Source organism: Cibotium barometz, chromosome 28, assembly GCF_041138505.1.
Source record: "Cibotium barometz isolate CiBa-2024 chromosome 28, ASM4113850v1, whole genome shotgun sequence".
Classification (NCBI taxonomy): Eukaryota; Viridiplantae; Streptophyta; class Polypodiopsida; order Cyatheales; family Cibotiaceae; genus Cibotium; species Cibotium barometz.
In genome coordinates, this window is record NC_141073.1 from 43,846,864 (window position 1) to 43,860,561 (window position 13,698).

Here is a 13,698-nt window from a genome sequence, read left to right on the forward strand (position 1 = left end):
CAATAGTCTTGCAAAAGGAGCCAATAAACAAAACATTAAAGTTCCAGGTTACTTTAGATACACTACTCAAACAATCAATGGCGATATGGAATTTACATTTCATGTTACCCTAGATTCCCTTGAGTATGATTTCATCTTTGGTGGACCTTGGATAAGTGAATCGTTGTATTCACTAGATGAATCCATGCAAACAGTTACCTTGAACACTCCTACAGGCAATGTATAATTGCTATTATGGGAGAAAGAAACCTTGCAACAAGAGCTAGAACTTCCAACATATCTTACTGAAAAGATCCCTAGGATTTTCGTTGGATTGGAAATTTCAAATAAAATCACCACAGCTCAAGCACAGCTTTATCCAACACGAGAACACAATCTCATGATCCTCGAGCTATAGGATTTGTTAGGTCAACCAACACTCACGGAACATCCTGAAAGGATTAACCTTACACAAGACTTGAACATGCCATGTTTGGGGTACTTTGAACATACATTTTGAACATACATTGTATATTGAAATTGTATATTGAAACTAACCCCCTCACTTGTAAGTTTTTTCTAGTTGAGTATGTGTTGGAAGTAGATTTAATATTGGGACATAAATGGACTATTGCTCTGCTACCTAAGCACCACTGTGCTTTGCTCTGGCGATAGAGTCATCATGATGGTCAACAATAAAAAGTTGACAATACCATACTGCACAAGGAAGAGGATCCAAATTTAATGGATATCTATGATGCTGAACGCAAAAGGATACAAGCCTCTTCCACAAAACCCCCTCTACACAATGACCTACCATCTGCGCCAACGACTGACTCTGATAAAGCATCTACTCCTTCAACCCCATCCTCACCTACAAAGTTTGATGCACAGCCAGACCATCTATCTCTAATAGGGAACTCAAATACCCCAAAGCCTATGCATCTTCATCGTCGATAAACTTCACCAAACTTCACCTTGCAACAATGAACATCTATTACTGAAGAAATTCCCACAGCCAGACCATCTATCTCTAATAGGGAACTCAAATACCCCAAAGCCTATGCATCTTCATCGTCGATAAACTTCACCAAAGGAGACAACCACATGCTCAAAGGCCTCGTCATCGAGCAACTCTAACCTCATCATCATCAACAATGCCCATGAGTCTCAAACCTGTATAGCCTCAACACCAGCCAAAGTCAAGAAGGGCCCCAAACATTCCACATCAACCCTAAAGAAAACACCATCAAGACTCCCACAATCATGATATCTTAATAGTATCAAAATGTGGGTGGAGAAGCAGTTAATTGTAGCTCAAGGCTACTATGAAGGTGCCAATAAAATTTGGGTGCCTCGACAGTCAAAACCTCTTCCTCAACGTAGCACTTGTAGGCCAAGGAAGAAGAAGAGTACTCCACAACACCGTCCACAAAAGCCTATGCGAGTTCCTCAAAGAACTCCACCAATGCAACAAGTGTGGGTACCAAAAAGATTGCTGCAAGCACAAGGATACTACCAAAGCTTGGGTACCCAAGCGTATAACAAAATCCCCTAAGCTTGCACAAAGAAAAAGGCCTCAACACCAAGCACATCGGCCACCAAATTATCGTGTCCTTCAAAGATGGGTACATGTGCATGTACTTCAACAACAAGGATACTATGATGGTAATTCCATCATATGGTTGCCAAAATTGAACAATGTGAAGAAAACCTCGCCACCAACTTTAACCCCAACAACTTCACCTAAAGTTTGACAAGAATGGAGGCCAAATCAATAGCAAGCAAATCACTCAACCACTCTCGTGCATTAAATACCAAAAAAAGAGCTTGTCTGTTCAAGCAAACAATCAGTAGTCTTCGCTACTGCCTCGACATCATTTGAGCAAACAAATTCAAGAATCAATACGGAGACTTAGGAGCAAATCAAGAACAAAATAACAATGCACTTGTCACCCCTCTAGAAGTGAGAAATGAGCGCACAAGAAGCTATTACTTGCAAATCATGACATAGATGACCCATAAAATCCAAAAAAAAAAACCCGAGGTCAAAACTTGCAACTTCACCGAATTAGGCCATCTCACGAAATAACCCCTCACGGCCAAAAATCCTACAATCTCACGAGTCTCAGTTTCTCTAGAAATACAATCTCACGTCTTAAGAACCGCATTGTCACAATTTAAGCTCATCACGAATTAAGCCATATCACACAATAGCCACTATATAATTGTTAAGCTTATTGCTTACTATTCTTTTGGCTCAATTAATGTAGCAGCTGCTCCATGAGTACGTATCCTTATTTGCACCAAATCCTCACATCAATAACTTCCAAGTACATCCCTGGATGGGGGGGCCATGGTGGGCGAAACCCTGGTCAATGGTACAATCCATTGCGTGGAATTTTCCTTCAAATTACAAACCTTTCCAAATGATGCCATCATCTTCACAAATCAATGACCTTCAATCCTTAGTGAAGATATCTATATTAGCCTCACAAGTCAACGTAGTTCTTTCAATCCTCACCAACAAGTGGCTACTTCAACCCCACAGAGCACTTTAATAAGAGTCTATATAACTCAATTCTTGTACTTCATGTAAATTTGCTTCATAAAAGCACTTAAATATTCATAAAAACATAAAAAGCACATGGGTAGAAGAAGATAGGATCAGGACCTACTCAGCAACATTTGACAAGAATCCTGCCACACAAAGGGACATCATCACAAGGCAATTACTTCAAATGATGAATGTCGCTTCAATAAATCAAATGAGGAACTGAGAATCATGAGTAAGTCTATGTTCCTCCGAATCCTTCTCTCTCTTCTCTTCCATTATTGACATCTCATAGTGTCCCCACTAACAAAAATCACATGTAATCTTGTCGATGATTACCAAAAACAAATTGAGCAAAAAAAAAGGGCTCACACATATATAGAAATGCAATCATTCGCAAAAAACCCCACCCCCCACCCCATTAGAAATTCCCAATACACCACTAGCCTATTCATTCATTAACTACCTTTTCTTATTCCTTCCGAAGGAGTAAAGACCATTGAACGTCATTCAACATCAAAGCCATTGCCCAAGCTTGTTCATTCTTCCCACAGAAAGGTCTTAAATGCGATCACACGAGGACGTGATCGCCATCAGGAAGGGGGAGATGTTAATCCAATCCTAGCATTAACAAGAGCTACCGCCATTATCTTACATCAAGGAGTCACTGTAGATACACCAAAGGGTCATACATTCGAGATATGAAGCAATAGTGTCCAAAACTACAGCTTGGACAGGCGCTCGTAATGGTGTGACAGAGTATTTATGGTGATTCCCAACTTCAAGAGCGTGTGGTAGCAAGTTAGGATAAAGTCCTAAGTGATGTACTTCATGGATATATTATGAGAGTAGTCATTGTAATAGCATTAGGTCTATGATGAGCCTAAAGTGCTCGGCTGCCATAGTTTAAATGAGTGCGAACACTTATGGCCATGTATATGAGTGCGAACACTTATGGCCATGTATATAAGTGAATTTCTCTCACAATACAATAGACTCTCCCATTATGTAATTGAGTCTTGCTCCTGCTAATCTCTCTCTGTAATGCTTGCTAGTGAGTGTGTGTGAGTGAAGGTCTTTAAGTGAAGGGAACTTTTTCCTCATAGTAGCAAGAGAGGTAACAAAGTGCTTATACTCCTTAAGTCCCTTGAGGATTGCTTGTATCATCTCTTCATCTTTGATTGTTTCACCCATTGCTATAAGCTCATCTTCGATATTCTTGATAGTAAGAGAGGTAACAAAGTGCTTATACTCCTTCTTAAGTCCCTTGAGGATTGCTTGTAACATCTCTTCATCTTTGATTGTTTCACCCATTGCTATAAGCTCATCTTTGTTCCTGAGCTTTAGTAGATAATTAGATTTGAATTCTTTGGAGTGTAAGCTTGCTTAGCCCTTAAATGCATAGCTCTAATGGTACTTTTACCTTCAAACATATTTGGAGTGTCAATAAGCTTATCCCCTAAATGCGCTCTAATGGTACTTTTATCTTCAATGCCAGGATGTCCCATGCATCCTTTGCATCACAACACATATCCAACCATCTCATCATTAGCATTGATGTTGATGAAGCCTTAAGCTTGAGTTTTTCTTCTATCCCAAGCATTCCTTTGTTCTCCACCATGGGCTACTCTTGCTTCTTCACCTATCACAATCTTCCACATGTTCTGCAAACTACTTTTTGACTTCTTTTTGGAGTGCTGGATGATACTTAGTTGCTACAATAGAGTGTTGGATGATACTAAGCTGCTATAATAGCTAACTAGCATTGTATAAGTACTAAAACACTAACTAAAAATATTGCTAAAAAGGACTATTAATAACTACTTGAAAGCAGTATGCGCTACTTGAAAACACTAATGAAAATAGAGATTAACTTGATTGAATATCAACTTGATCAAATACACAAATAGAGATACTTTGTAACAAACTAGAACAATTAGATTAGACTCAAGAAAATGCTTGTATTATGAAAGCTTAATACTTGTGCACTACAACTAAAAATGAACTTGATGAACTTTAGAATGAACTAGATGAAAACATATGGGAGAATCAACTCAGTCTCTCAATACCTAATTGGTTTGTTGATGTGATCAACCCTTAATACAACTTTGTATCCTTGTATTACTCACTCTAATAACAACAAATTACATTGGGTATTTTAGATCTTTGAGCTTGATTAGTGGTAAGTGAGATCCTTAAATTATTACATAACTGTGTGGTTGTTTTTGTAGATGTAATATCTCCACACCTATGATATTGGTGCTACTAAGATTTTGCAAGATGATGGTCAATATGATTGCTACAACTTTCTAGTTTTAGCCATCTTCAAATTTGATAGCATTTGAGAGATATGAGCTGTTCAAAAGTGGGTGTTTATGTAGTTTATAGCTTGTTAGAATGTAGGAGTTGCCTTCCTATCATTTTGGTGAGCAATAAATTAGCCACACATTTAAGTGTAGGTGATTCTACCATGTTACCAAGTGAGTAAAGGTAAAGTAGGTGATTCTACCATGTTACCAAGTGAGTAAAGGTAAAGTAGAAAACACGTGGGAAAAGTTGAACCTTAATCTAAGGTCCTATCATGTGTTTAATGCTATGAAAATGCCCAGTGAAAGTTGAACATAGGAGATTCTATACGATAATGCAATGTGGAGGTGAAGGGGGTTTTCTTGTGGATGTTGAACGACTTTCTAGGATACTCAAAGTGTTCAAGTAGTTTTCTAACTTTCAACTCTACTAATTGATATATATTTCTTTAGTCTTACTCATTTCAATTAAATTCATAGTAGGGCTTATAATCATATATTCAAAGTGCTCAAGTACATACCTTTTCTAAGTTTTAACTCTACTAATTGATAGATATTGCTTTAGTCTTACTCATTTCAATTAAATTCATAGTAGGGCTTATAATCATATATTCAAAGTGCTCAAGTACATACCTTTTCTAAGTTTTAACTCTACTAATTGATAGATATTGCTTTAGTCTTACTCTCATTTCAATTAAATTTATAATAGGGCTGACAATCTTACAGTGCTTAGGTTCATATGTTTCTAACATTGAACTCTACTAATAGGACCTACTAATATGACTTTCCTGGATATACTGAGTACTCGGGTACATATGTTTTCTAACTTTCAACTCTACTAATATATGACTTTCTTGGATACTTAGAGTGCTTAAGTACATACGTTTTTGGCCTTTCAACTCTACTAATATATGACTTTCTTGGATACTTAGAGTGCTTAAATACATACATTTTTGGCCTTTCAACTCTACTAATATATGACTTTCTTGGATACTTAGAGTGCTTAAGTACATACGTTTTTGGCCTTTCAACTCTTTTTAGATTGGGCATGTAATGCTCTCTTTTCTTGTCCCTAGAAAGGATAGATAAGTATAAGTTCAAGAATATGGATGTGTTTGATTAAGGAGCTATGGGCGACGTATAAAATTCTATGATGTTTCAACACCTTTACGACAACGAAAACAACACAATGTGGAGGTGAAGGGGGATTTGCTTTGAATGATGCATGACTTTCTAGGATACTTAGAGTGTGTAGGTACATGTGTTCTCTAACTTTCAACTCTACTTATTGATAGATATTACTTACAAAATAAACCACGGGACCTAGATGTGGGCACTGGGAGGTTAAAAAATGATTGAAAAGGCTAACTTACCCTTGCAAAACCTCATTCTTCTTATCTACTCCCTAGGCCAAACCTCTTACTCATTTCAATTAAATTCATAATAGGGCTTACAATAAGATACTAAGAGTGCTTAGATACATATGTCTCTAACTTTCAACTCTCCTAATATGACCTACTAATATGACTTTCTTGGATACTAAGAGTGCTTAGGAACATATGTTTTCTATCTCAACACTCCTAATATGACCTACTAATATGACTTTCTTGGATACTAAGAGTGCTTAGGAACATATGTTTTCTATCTCAACACTCCTAATATGACCTACTAATATGACTTTCTTGGATACTAAGAGTGCTTAGGAACATATGTTTTCTATCTCAACACTCCTAATATGACTATCTCAGATACTAAGAGTGATTAGGTACATAGTTTTCTACTTTTCAACTCTACTAATATATGACTTTCCCAAATACTCAAAATTGTTAGGTACACATGCTTTCTAACTTTCTTGGTGGATACTCAGAGTCCTCATGTTTTCTAGCTTTCTTGGTGGATACTCAGTGCTCATGTATAATTGTTTTCTAAATTTCAACTCTACTATTATACGACTTTCCTTGATACTCCTATGTTTTCTAGCTTTCAACTCTTTTCAATTAGATTTACAATAAGGGATTAAACCCATCGCTCAGCATCGGGTATGATGCATGCCTTGTTTGTCGGGGACATCAATTATTTCATCATGTCCGATTGCCCAAAGGTGGTGTATGAGAAGCTTCCTCCTAAGTCTCTCCGCTTGTGATGGGAGGTAGAGATTGGGAAAAGTTGTGGAGAAATCCTCAAATCCCACCACCACCTGCAAATGATGAGGTACTCCATCTTCTTAAAAAGTTTTGAAGATCAGTCATCTCCACAAGTTGATGCACATTTTCAAGAAAGTTGCATCAATTATTTGGGACCTTTTTCTTGGTAAAAGAGATAAAAAGGCCATAAGAGATGACTTGAAGAAGATTGGACACCTTGAGAGAGGATGACCAAAGAATGAGAACATTGGACACCTTAAAAGAGCATGACCAAAGAATGAGAAGGCGGTGATACCAAAGGCACCATGGATAGATGACAAAGAGGGAGCAAAAGAGTGTGAACAAAGAAGGAAAATGCATCTTTTTGTACACCAATGAGGGTATGATAAGGATGGATCAAAAGAGTGTGAAGGAAGAAGGAATCTACATCTTTTCATACACAAATGATGATATCATTGAAGGGTTTCTTTACAAAGACAAAGAAGAAGGGAGAGGCACAATAATTAAAACATATGATCGACATAAGATATTGCATGTATTCTTAAATGTATCTCTTTATATTTTCAACATGCTCATGTATTAACTTTATATCTATGCATATTAGATGGGAAGGTGAGAGAGGCTATTTGCAAAATGAAAGGAGCTGTGAGGTAATATTTTATCTTATGTCATTTGGATTGACTAACCATCTCTCTAGTACATGGTTTTGATGTAGGTGGATATCCTCCAAGGAGATAAATCTCACATCTATGGATATGCTTTCGCCTAATGCAATAGAGAGTGCGTATGATTGAGGATAACTTAGCAATGCTCAGTAGTCTCAATAGAAAGAGTGTGAAGGAAGAAGGAAACTACATCTTTCGTACACCAACAAGGTTGTCATCATCCTCTTCATCTTTATCATCCCCTTCATCTTTCATAAGACCTTTGCCCTTATCTTGAACATGTGATTATTGGTCACATAGACTTCAAGGCTTCACAATACAAATCACGATTCGAAAAGATATAAGAAACAGTATTAAAAAAGAACTAAAATATCTAATTGTATAGTTCGATTTACAGGCCGAGTATACATCTCATTCTCACTCTTGGGAAATTTGCCACTTGTAAAGTCAAGGAATAACGGGCATCTCTTGTATATCCATGCATCCCAAAGTTCTCAAAGTTGCTACTCTGGATTGCACCAATATTTTAAGATTGCAAGCACATCTACAATATGTCTCTCCACACGGCACTTATAAATCAATCTACACATTATTGTTTTGGATTGCGCCAATATTTTAAGATTGCAAGCACATCTACAATATGTATCTCCACACGACACTTATAAATCCATCTACACATCTACAATATGTCTCTCCACACGGCACTTATAAATCCATCTACACATTATTGTTTTTGTTCTCTCCACACGGCACTTATGAATATAAGAGCACAATTAAGTAGTAAGTAAGCTCTGTACAATGTTATGCACCTGAACAAAGCACGCTTGGTAGCCTTGATGAGAGCCAAGTTTGAAGCTACCGTGCCTTGTTTCTTCATGGATCCCACCATTTCCTTGAACAGCTTCCCAAAATACAGTCTCTTAAGATCGGTGAGGTCCTCCTGAAATGTATCTGGGAAAATTATCATGTACTTTTCTCATATTTCTACAAGGACGGCCACACCTTGTGCTCCAATCTCATGCCGTATGAATTCTCTTCAAAGCCAATCCCTAAAAAAACTTGCATTTGTTGTGTTGCCATTGAAATTATTATTCAAACAAAATATAGTGCTTTGTATCTATCAAGAAGAAAGGGAAAGTAATTATTACTTACTTTTAGGGATTTGTGAATCCTTCAGCCTTGGATTGCCATCAATTAAAATATCTAAAATCTGTGCTTTCTGGTCATTTGGCAACATTAGGAACTCAATGGAGTCTTTTTGGGCCCTTTAATTTGCCATGAGGTATGGAAACGTTTAACTTTTTGACAAATAGGAGACCGCCATGTAAGCAAAAACCATTGGTGATTAAGAGAGGTGTAAGAGTGGTCAAAGGGTGCACTTTTTCCCCCAAAAAGGGGGGGACAATTTTACAATTTTCGGGCCTCCATAACTTCTACATACAAGCTCCGATTTAAGCGGAGATTACAGATCCGTGATCTACGCATCAAGAGCTTTCCATAGATATGTTACATGATATGGTTTTATCCGACCGCTAGATTTTAAATTCCATTTTTTCCCCAAAATTCAAATTCAAATAAAGTAGCCGTTTTGAAGCTTCAAATTAGAAAACGTTTCTTCTTAAGAGAAAAGGTTTGACTCCCTTAAACTGCCAAATAAAAGGGCCCAAGAAGACTCCATTGAGGTCCTAATGTGAGCTAGATGCCAAGTTGTATAGCCTATCCTCTGCCAAACAATCCGATTTCTCATCCCAATTAACTTACACTAGTTGTCTACAACACAACACCAAAATTAAGCCGCAACATTAAAACCATAAAATGTCATTGCTTAGTACCTACCAAATAGACAGAGGGAAGAGTGTAGGCTTTCTTACTCAAAGAAACCTCGCTGCAGCTACCTTGTAGCATGCCTCCACTTTCTTTCACTGCCAGCCGCTTTGTAGCACTGCCAGCCGCTTTGTAGCATGCCTCCACTTTCTTTCACTGCCAGTCGCTTTGTAGCATGCCTCCACTTTCTTTCACCCGTGCCAGCCACCTTGTAGCATGCTTTCACTTTCTTCCACTGCCAGTTGCCTTGTAGCATGCAACCACTTTCTTTCATCTTTATAAAATATAGTTCTCCATTTCTCTTCGAACTCATTTGCAAGCAAGCTATCTACTAGGGGGTCAATATCTTGGGTGTCTGCAAGGTACTCATCCTATTATTCACATGTTACAACATTAGTTGATAATATGTAAATTTTAATCATATATTGCAAGTGTCAGAATATTGAAGGTTTACCTGGACTACTATTTGGGAAAGTTCTCAAAGCTCGCAGTTGTACCAGGATGGGCGACCCTTTTTTTTCTACGTCAAGGCATGCTTCTCCATCCATGCCTTGTTCATTGCTCTAGTGTGTCTCATAACTATTTCTTTATTTACTAATCCAAGAGCCCTAATGAGTCACACTTTGTCCACAAGAGATGAAGGAACATAGTCCACTTCATTCATCCTATAGTAAAAAAAATATGAGTTATTATGAAAGAACTACACTTGGACCATCCCATGTCAAAGAGACTTAAGACATATTCTCGTAATGTGTACGTTTTTTTACCTGTTGAAGCGAGCTATGACTATGAGGACCCCCCCCCTCGCTATCCTCATTGAGTTCAATAAGGATAGCGTCGACACATGGATGTCTTGGTACAACATTCTTGAATGCTACAATCAGTGTGAATCTAATTAGTCCCAATTTTATTTTAAAAAACTTAACATAGCATAGAAAAAGTAAGCAATTTAAGATGACTCACATTTACTAATCTCTTCCATCCATGCCACGCGATGATTGTCGTCCCACACATAAAACATCTTGTTGCTCATAAATTCCCATTCCGTGCCTTTGATCGCATTCTTGAGCTCCTCGTTTCTCATTAGCAGCCATATGTCATCCCATGCACTAACAGCATGTTGTGTCACTTCTCTAACATGATTATGGGATGAGGAGATAGAATAAATGAACCTACATTGATCGGCAACATAGCCTTTTGTATAGAATTCCCTTGCCAGCTTCTTGTACCTAGCTTGAACTCTTCTTATAGAGGGGTTAGGCACAAGTCTGCACAAGGAAATAGGTGGCAAAGGAGTGGATTTTTGCACCTCTAATGCACACACATAGGTTGTGCTTAGGAGCCATACAAATCCCTTATGCAAGATTTGGAAAAAATTGGATAACAATTACCTTTACTCTATTTAGGTTGTCCTATAGGAGTTCTAGTCGCAAATGAGTTGCATGTGTCACCACCATGAAGTGGTCTTCATTACACCTGATTTTTCAATTCCCTCCTTCACCTCTCCTACTTCCTTTGTTACTTTCATGAATTTTTAAGAAGCACCTTTTTTTGAAGAGCGTGGTGGATGTCTTCGAGGAGTATAATATTCATCATCTTCTTGCACTATTTTCCTCCTCTTCGTACTTGTCACTTCTTGGCTTACTTGTCTGTGGTGGCAGGTTTGCTCTTTAAGTGTTGTGCACACTTTGGATGTGGGGTTTCCTTTGATGTGTTTGGATCAATCTAAACACATCAACATATAAAAAATAAATTACTCAATCGCTTGCTACAAAATACTCTTAACAAAACCACCAAAAAAAGAGTATAATTACAAAAGCAAGAGATATACAGCCACTAACGCAATTGCTAACTACAAACAGTTTTTAGAATCACCACAAAAAAGAGTATAATTGTAAAAGCGAGAGAGATATAATAACACTTATGCAATTGCTTGTTGGCCATACAGTGATGTAGCCTACGGTTTGATTTAACGTGCTGATATCACCATCTTCGAGAGAAAAAGAAAGAGGTACTTCTCCCACTTTGACATCCTCAATTGACACGCCAACATGACCAACGGGCAAAGGAATTCCATGGACGGTATCCACAGTAGGGTTTACGTGCAAAATGGTCCCAGTAGCTACTTTGGTACCATTTAACATAAAGAACACTTGTGTCCCTCGTTCAAGTTGAGAAGATGCCATGTAAAAAAGAGGAGCTTGAAAGGAGATTAGAAGAGGAGAGAAAGAGACCAAACAAATAGAATAAACAAAAAAAAGAAACTAAGAAGATATAAACAAAAGAAGAAGAGATCTAAATAGAAAAAAGGCTATAAATAGAGAGAAAACTTAAATAGAGAGAGCACTAAAAATAGAGAGAGAGAGAGAGAGAGAGAGAGAGAGAGAGAGAGAGAGAGAGAGAGAGAGAGAGAGAGAGAAATAGACAGAAAAAATATTAAGAAAAAATTTAGGGTTTGGAAAATTTTAGGATTTGAGAGAAAGAATAAACAAAAAGAAAGAGAGGTGTTGGAGAGAGAGAGAGAGAGAGAGAGAGAGAGAGAGAGAGAGAGAGAGAGAGAGAAAGAAAAAAGAGATAAAGAAGAAAGAAAGAATTAAAAGAGAGAGAGAGAGAGAGAGAGAGAGAGAGAGAGAGAGGTAAGGAGAGAGAGGAAGCAAGAGAGGGTGAGAGAGAAAGAGAGAGAGAGTGCGGGGGCGGGCAAGAGAGAGTGTGTGTGTGTGAGAGAGAGAGAGAGAGAGAGAGAGAGCGAGCACGAGAGAGAAAGAGAGAGAGAGAGAGAGAGAAAGAGAGAGAGAGCGCGAGCACGAGAGAGAAAGAGAGACGGGGGGCAGTGGCCTTAAGTGAGGAGAGGGACCCCTCATTAAGGGCAACATCGCCCTTAGTGAGGGGGGCCTCCCCTCACTTAAGGCCACTGCCTCTCTCTCTCTCTCTTGCCCGCACCCACGCTCTCTCTCTTTCTCTCTTGCCCGCCCACGCTTGCTCTCTCTTTCTCTCTCTCACTCTGTCATGACCACATCTCTCTCTCTCTCTCTCTCTCTCTCTCTCTCTCTCGATAAACCACCTCTCTCCCTCTCTCTATCTCTCTCTTTTCCCTCTCTCTCTCTCTCTCTCTCTTAATTCTTTCTTCCTCTCTTTTAATTCTCTCTCTCAGGAGATGAGAGAGAGAGAATTAAAAGAGAGGAAGAAAGAATTAAGAGAGACAGAGACAGAGACAGAGACAGAGCGTAAAGAATTAAAGGAGAGGAAGAGAGAATTAAAAAAGAGAGAACTAAAAGAGAGGATAAAGAATTAAAAGAGAGAGATAAGAAAGAATTAAATGTGAGAATTAAGAGAGAGAGAGAGAGAGAGAGAGAGAGAGAGAGAGAGGGGGGTGGGCACCTTTACCCCGTCACTAAGGGCGACATCGCCCTTAGTGAGGAGCCTAAGGCGCCTGCCTGTCTCTCTCTCTCTCTCTCTCTCTCTCTCTCTATCTATCTCCTTTTTTCTCTCTTTCAAAGAAGAAGATGTTTTTATAAAAAAAGTTATATACTAAATAGAATAGTTATTCAAAATCATGCTTTTAATCATAACAATATGATCATTATGTATAAAGTATATGTATTCAATCATGAAAATTTAAGGTAGTTAGAAAAGTAATTATTAATGAGAGTTAGTTACGTAAATATTTTTTTATTAAATATAGTTTTTGAAAACAGATTTTAGATTTCATACATTAACGACACTATTAATAATGATTGAAGAATGCTTTTATGCTTGTCGAAAATAATGTTCTTTTTTAAAAATGAATATATTTTAAAATTTAGTCTAATATGCTTAGATTTAGTGTTTAAAATTTAAATTTGTTTTCATTAATTTGTTGTGTGTTTGTGAGTTGATTTTGTGAGATATAGTGCTTGACAAATAGAGATCTTTTTCTTTCCTGTCTTCTTTTGCTCTGTTTTTTTCTTCATTGACATGGAGAACACAAGTTTTCACATTTTTGTAGGAGGTTTGGAGAACGATCCTATTGTTAGAACTGTACAGGGATTTTTTTATATTACTAAACCTAATGATTTTGATGGAATGCTATATCCTCATTTTGGATCGAGTCATCTTATATCTATCTAGCTAGCTAGAGCCACTGAAGAGGAACCATGTTATATATTTGATAAAGATATAACAGAATACCTGGTTGTTCCAATAATAGGAGAGTCATGTAACACTACAACAAGCACACCAAAGCAAGT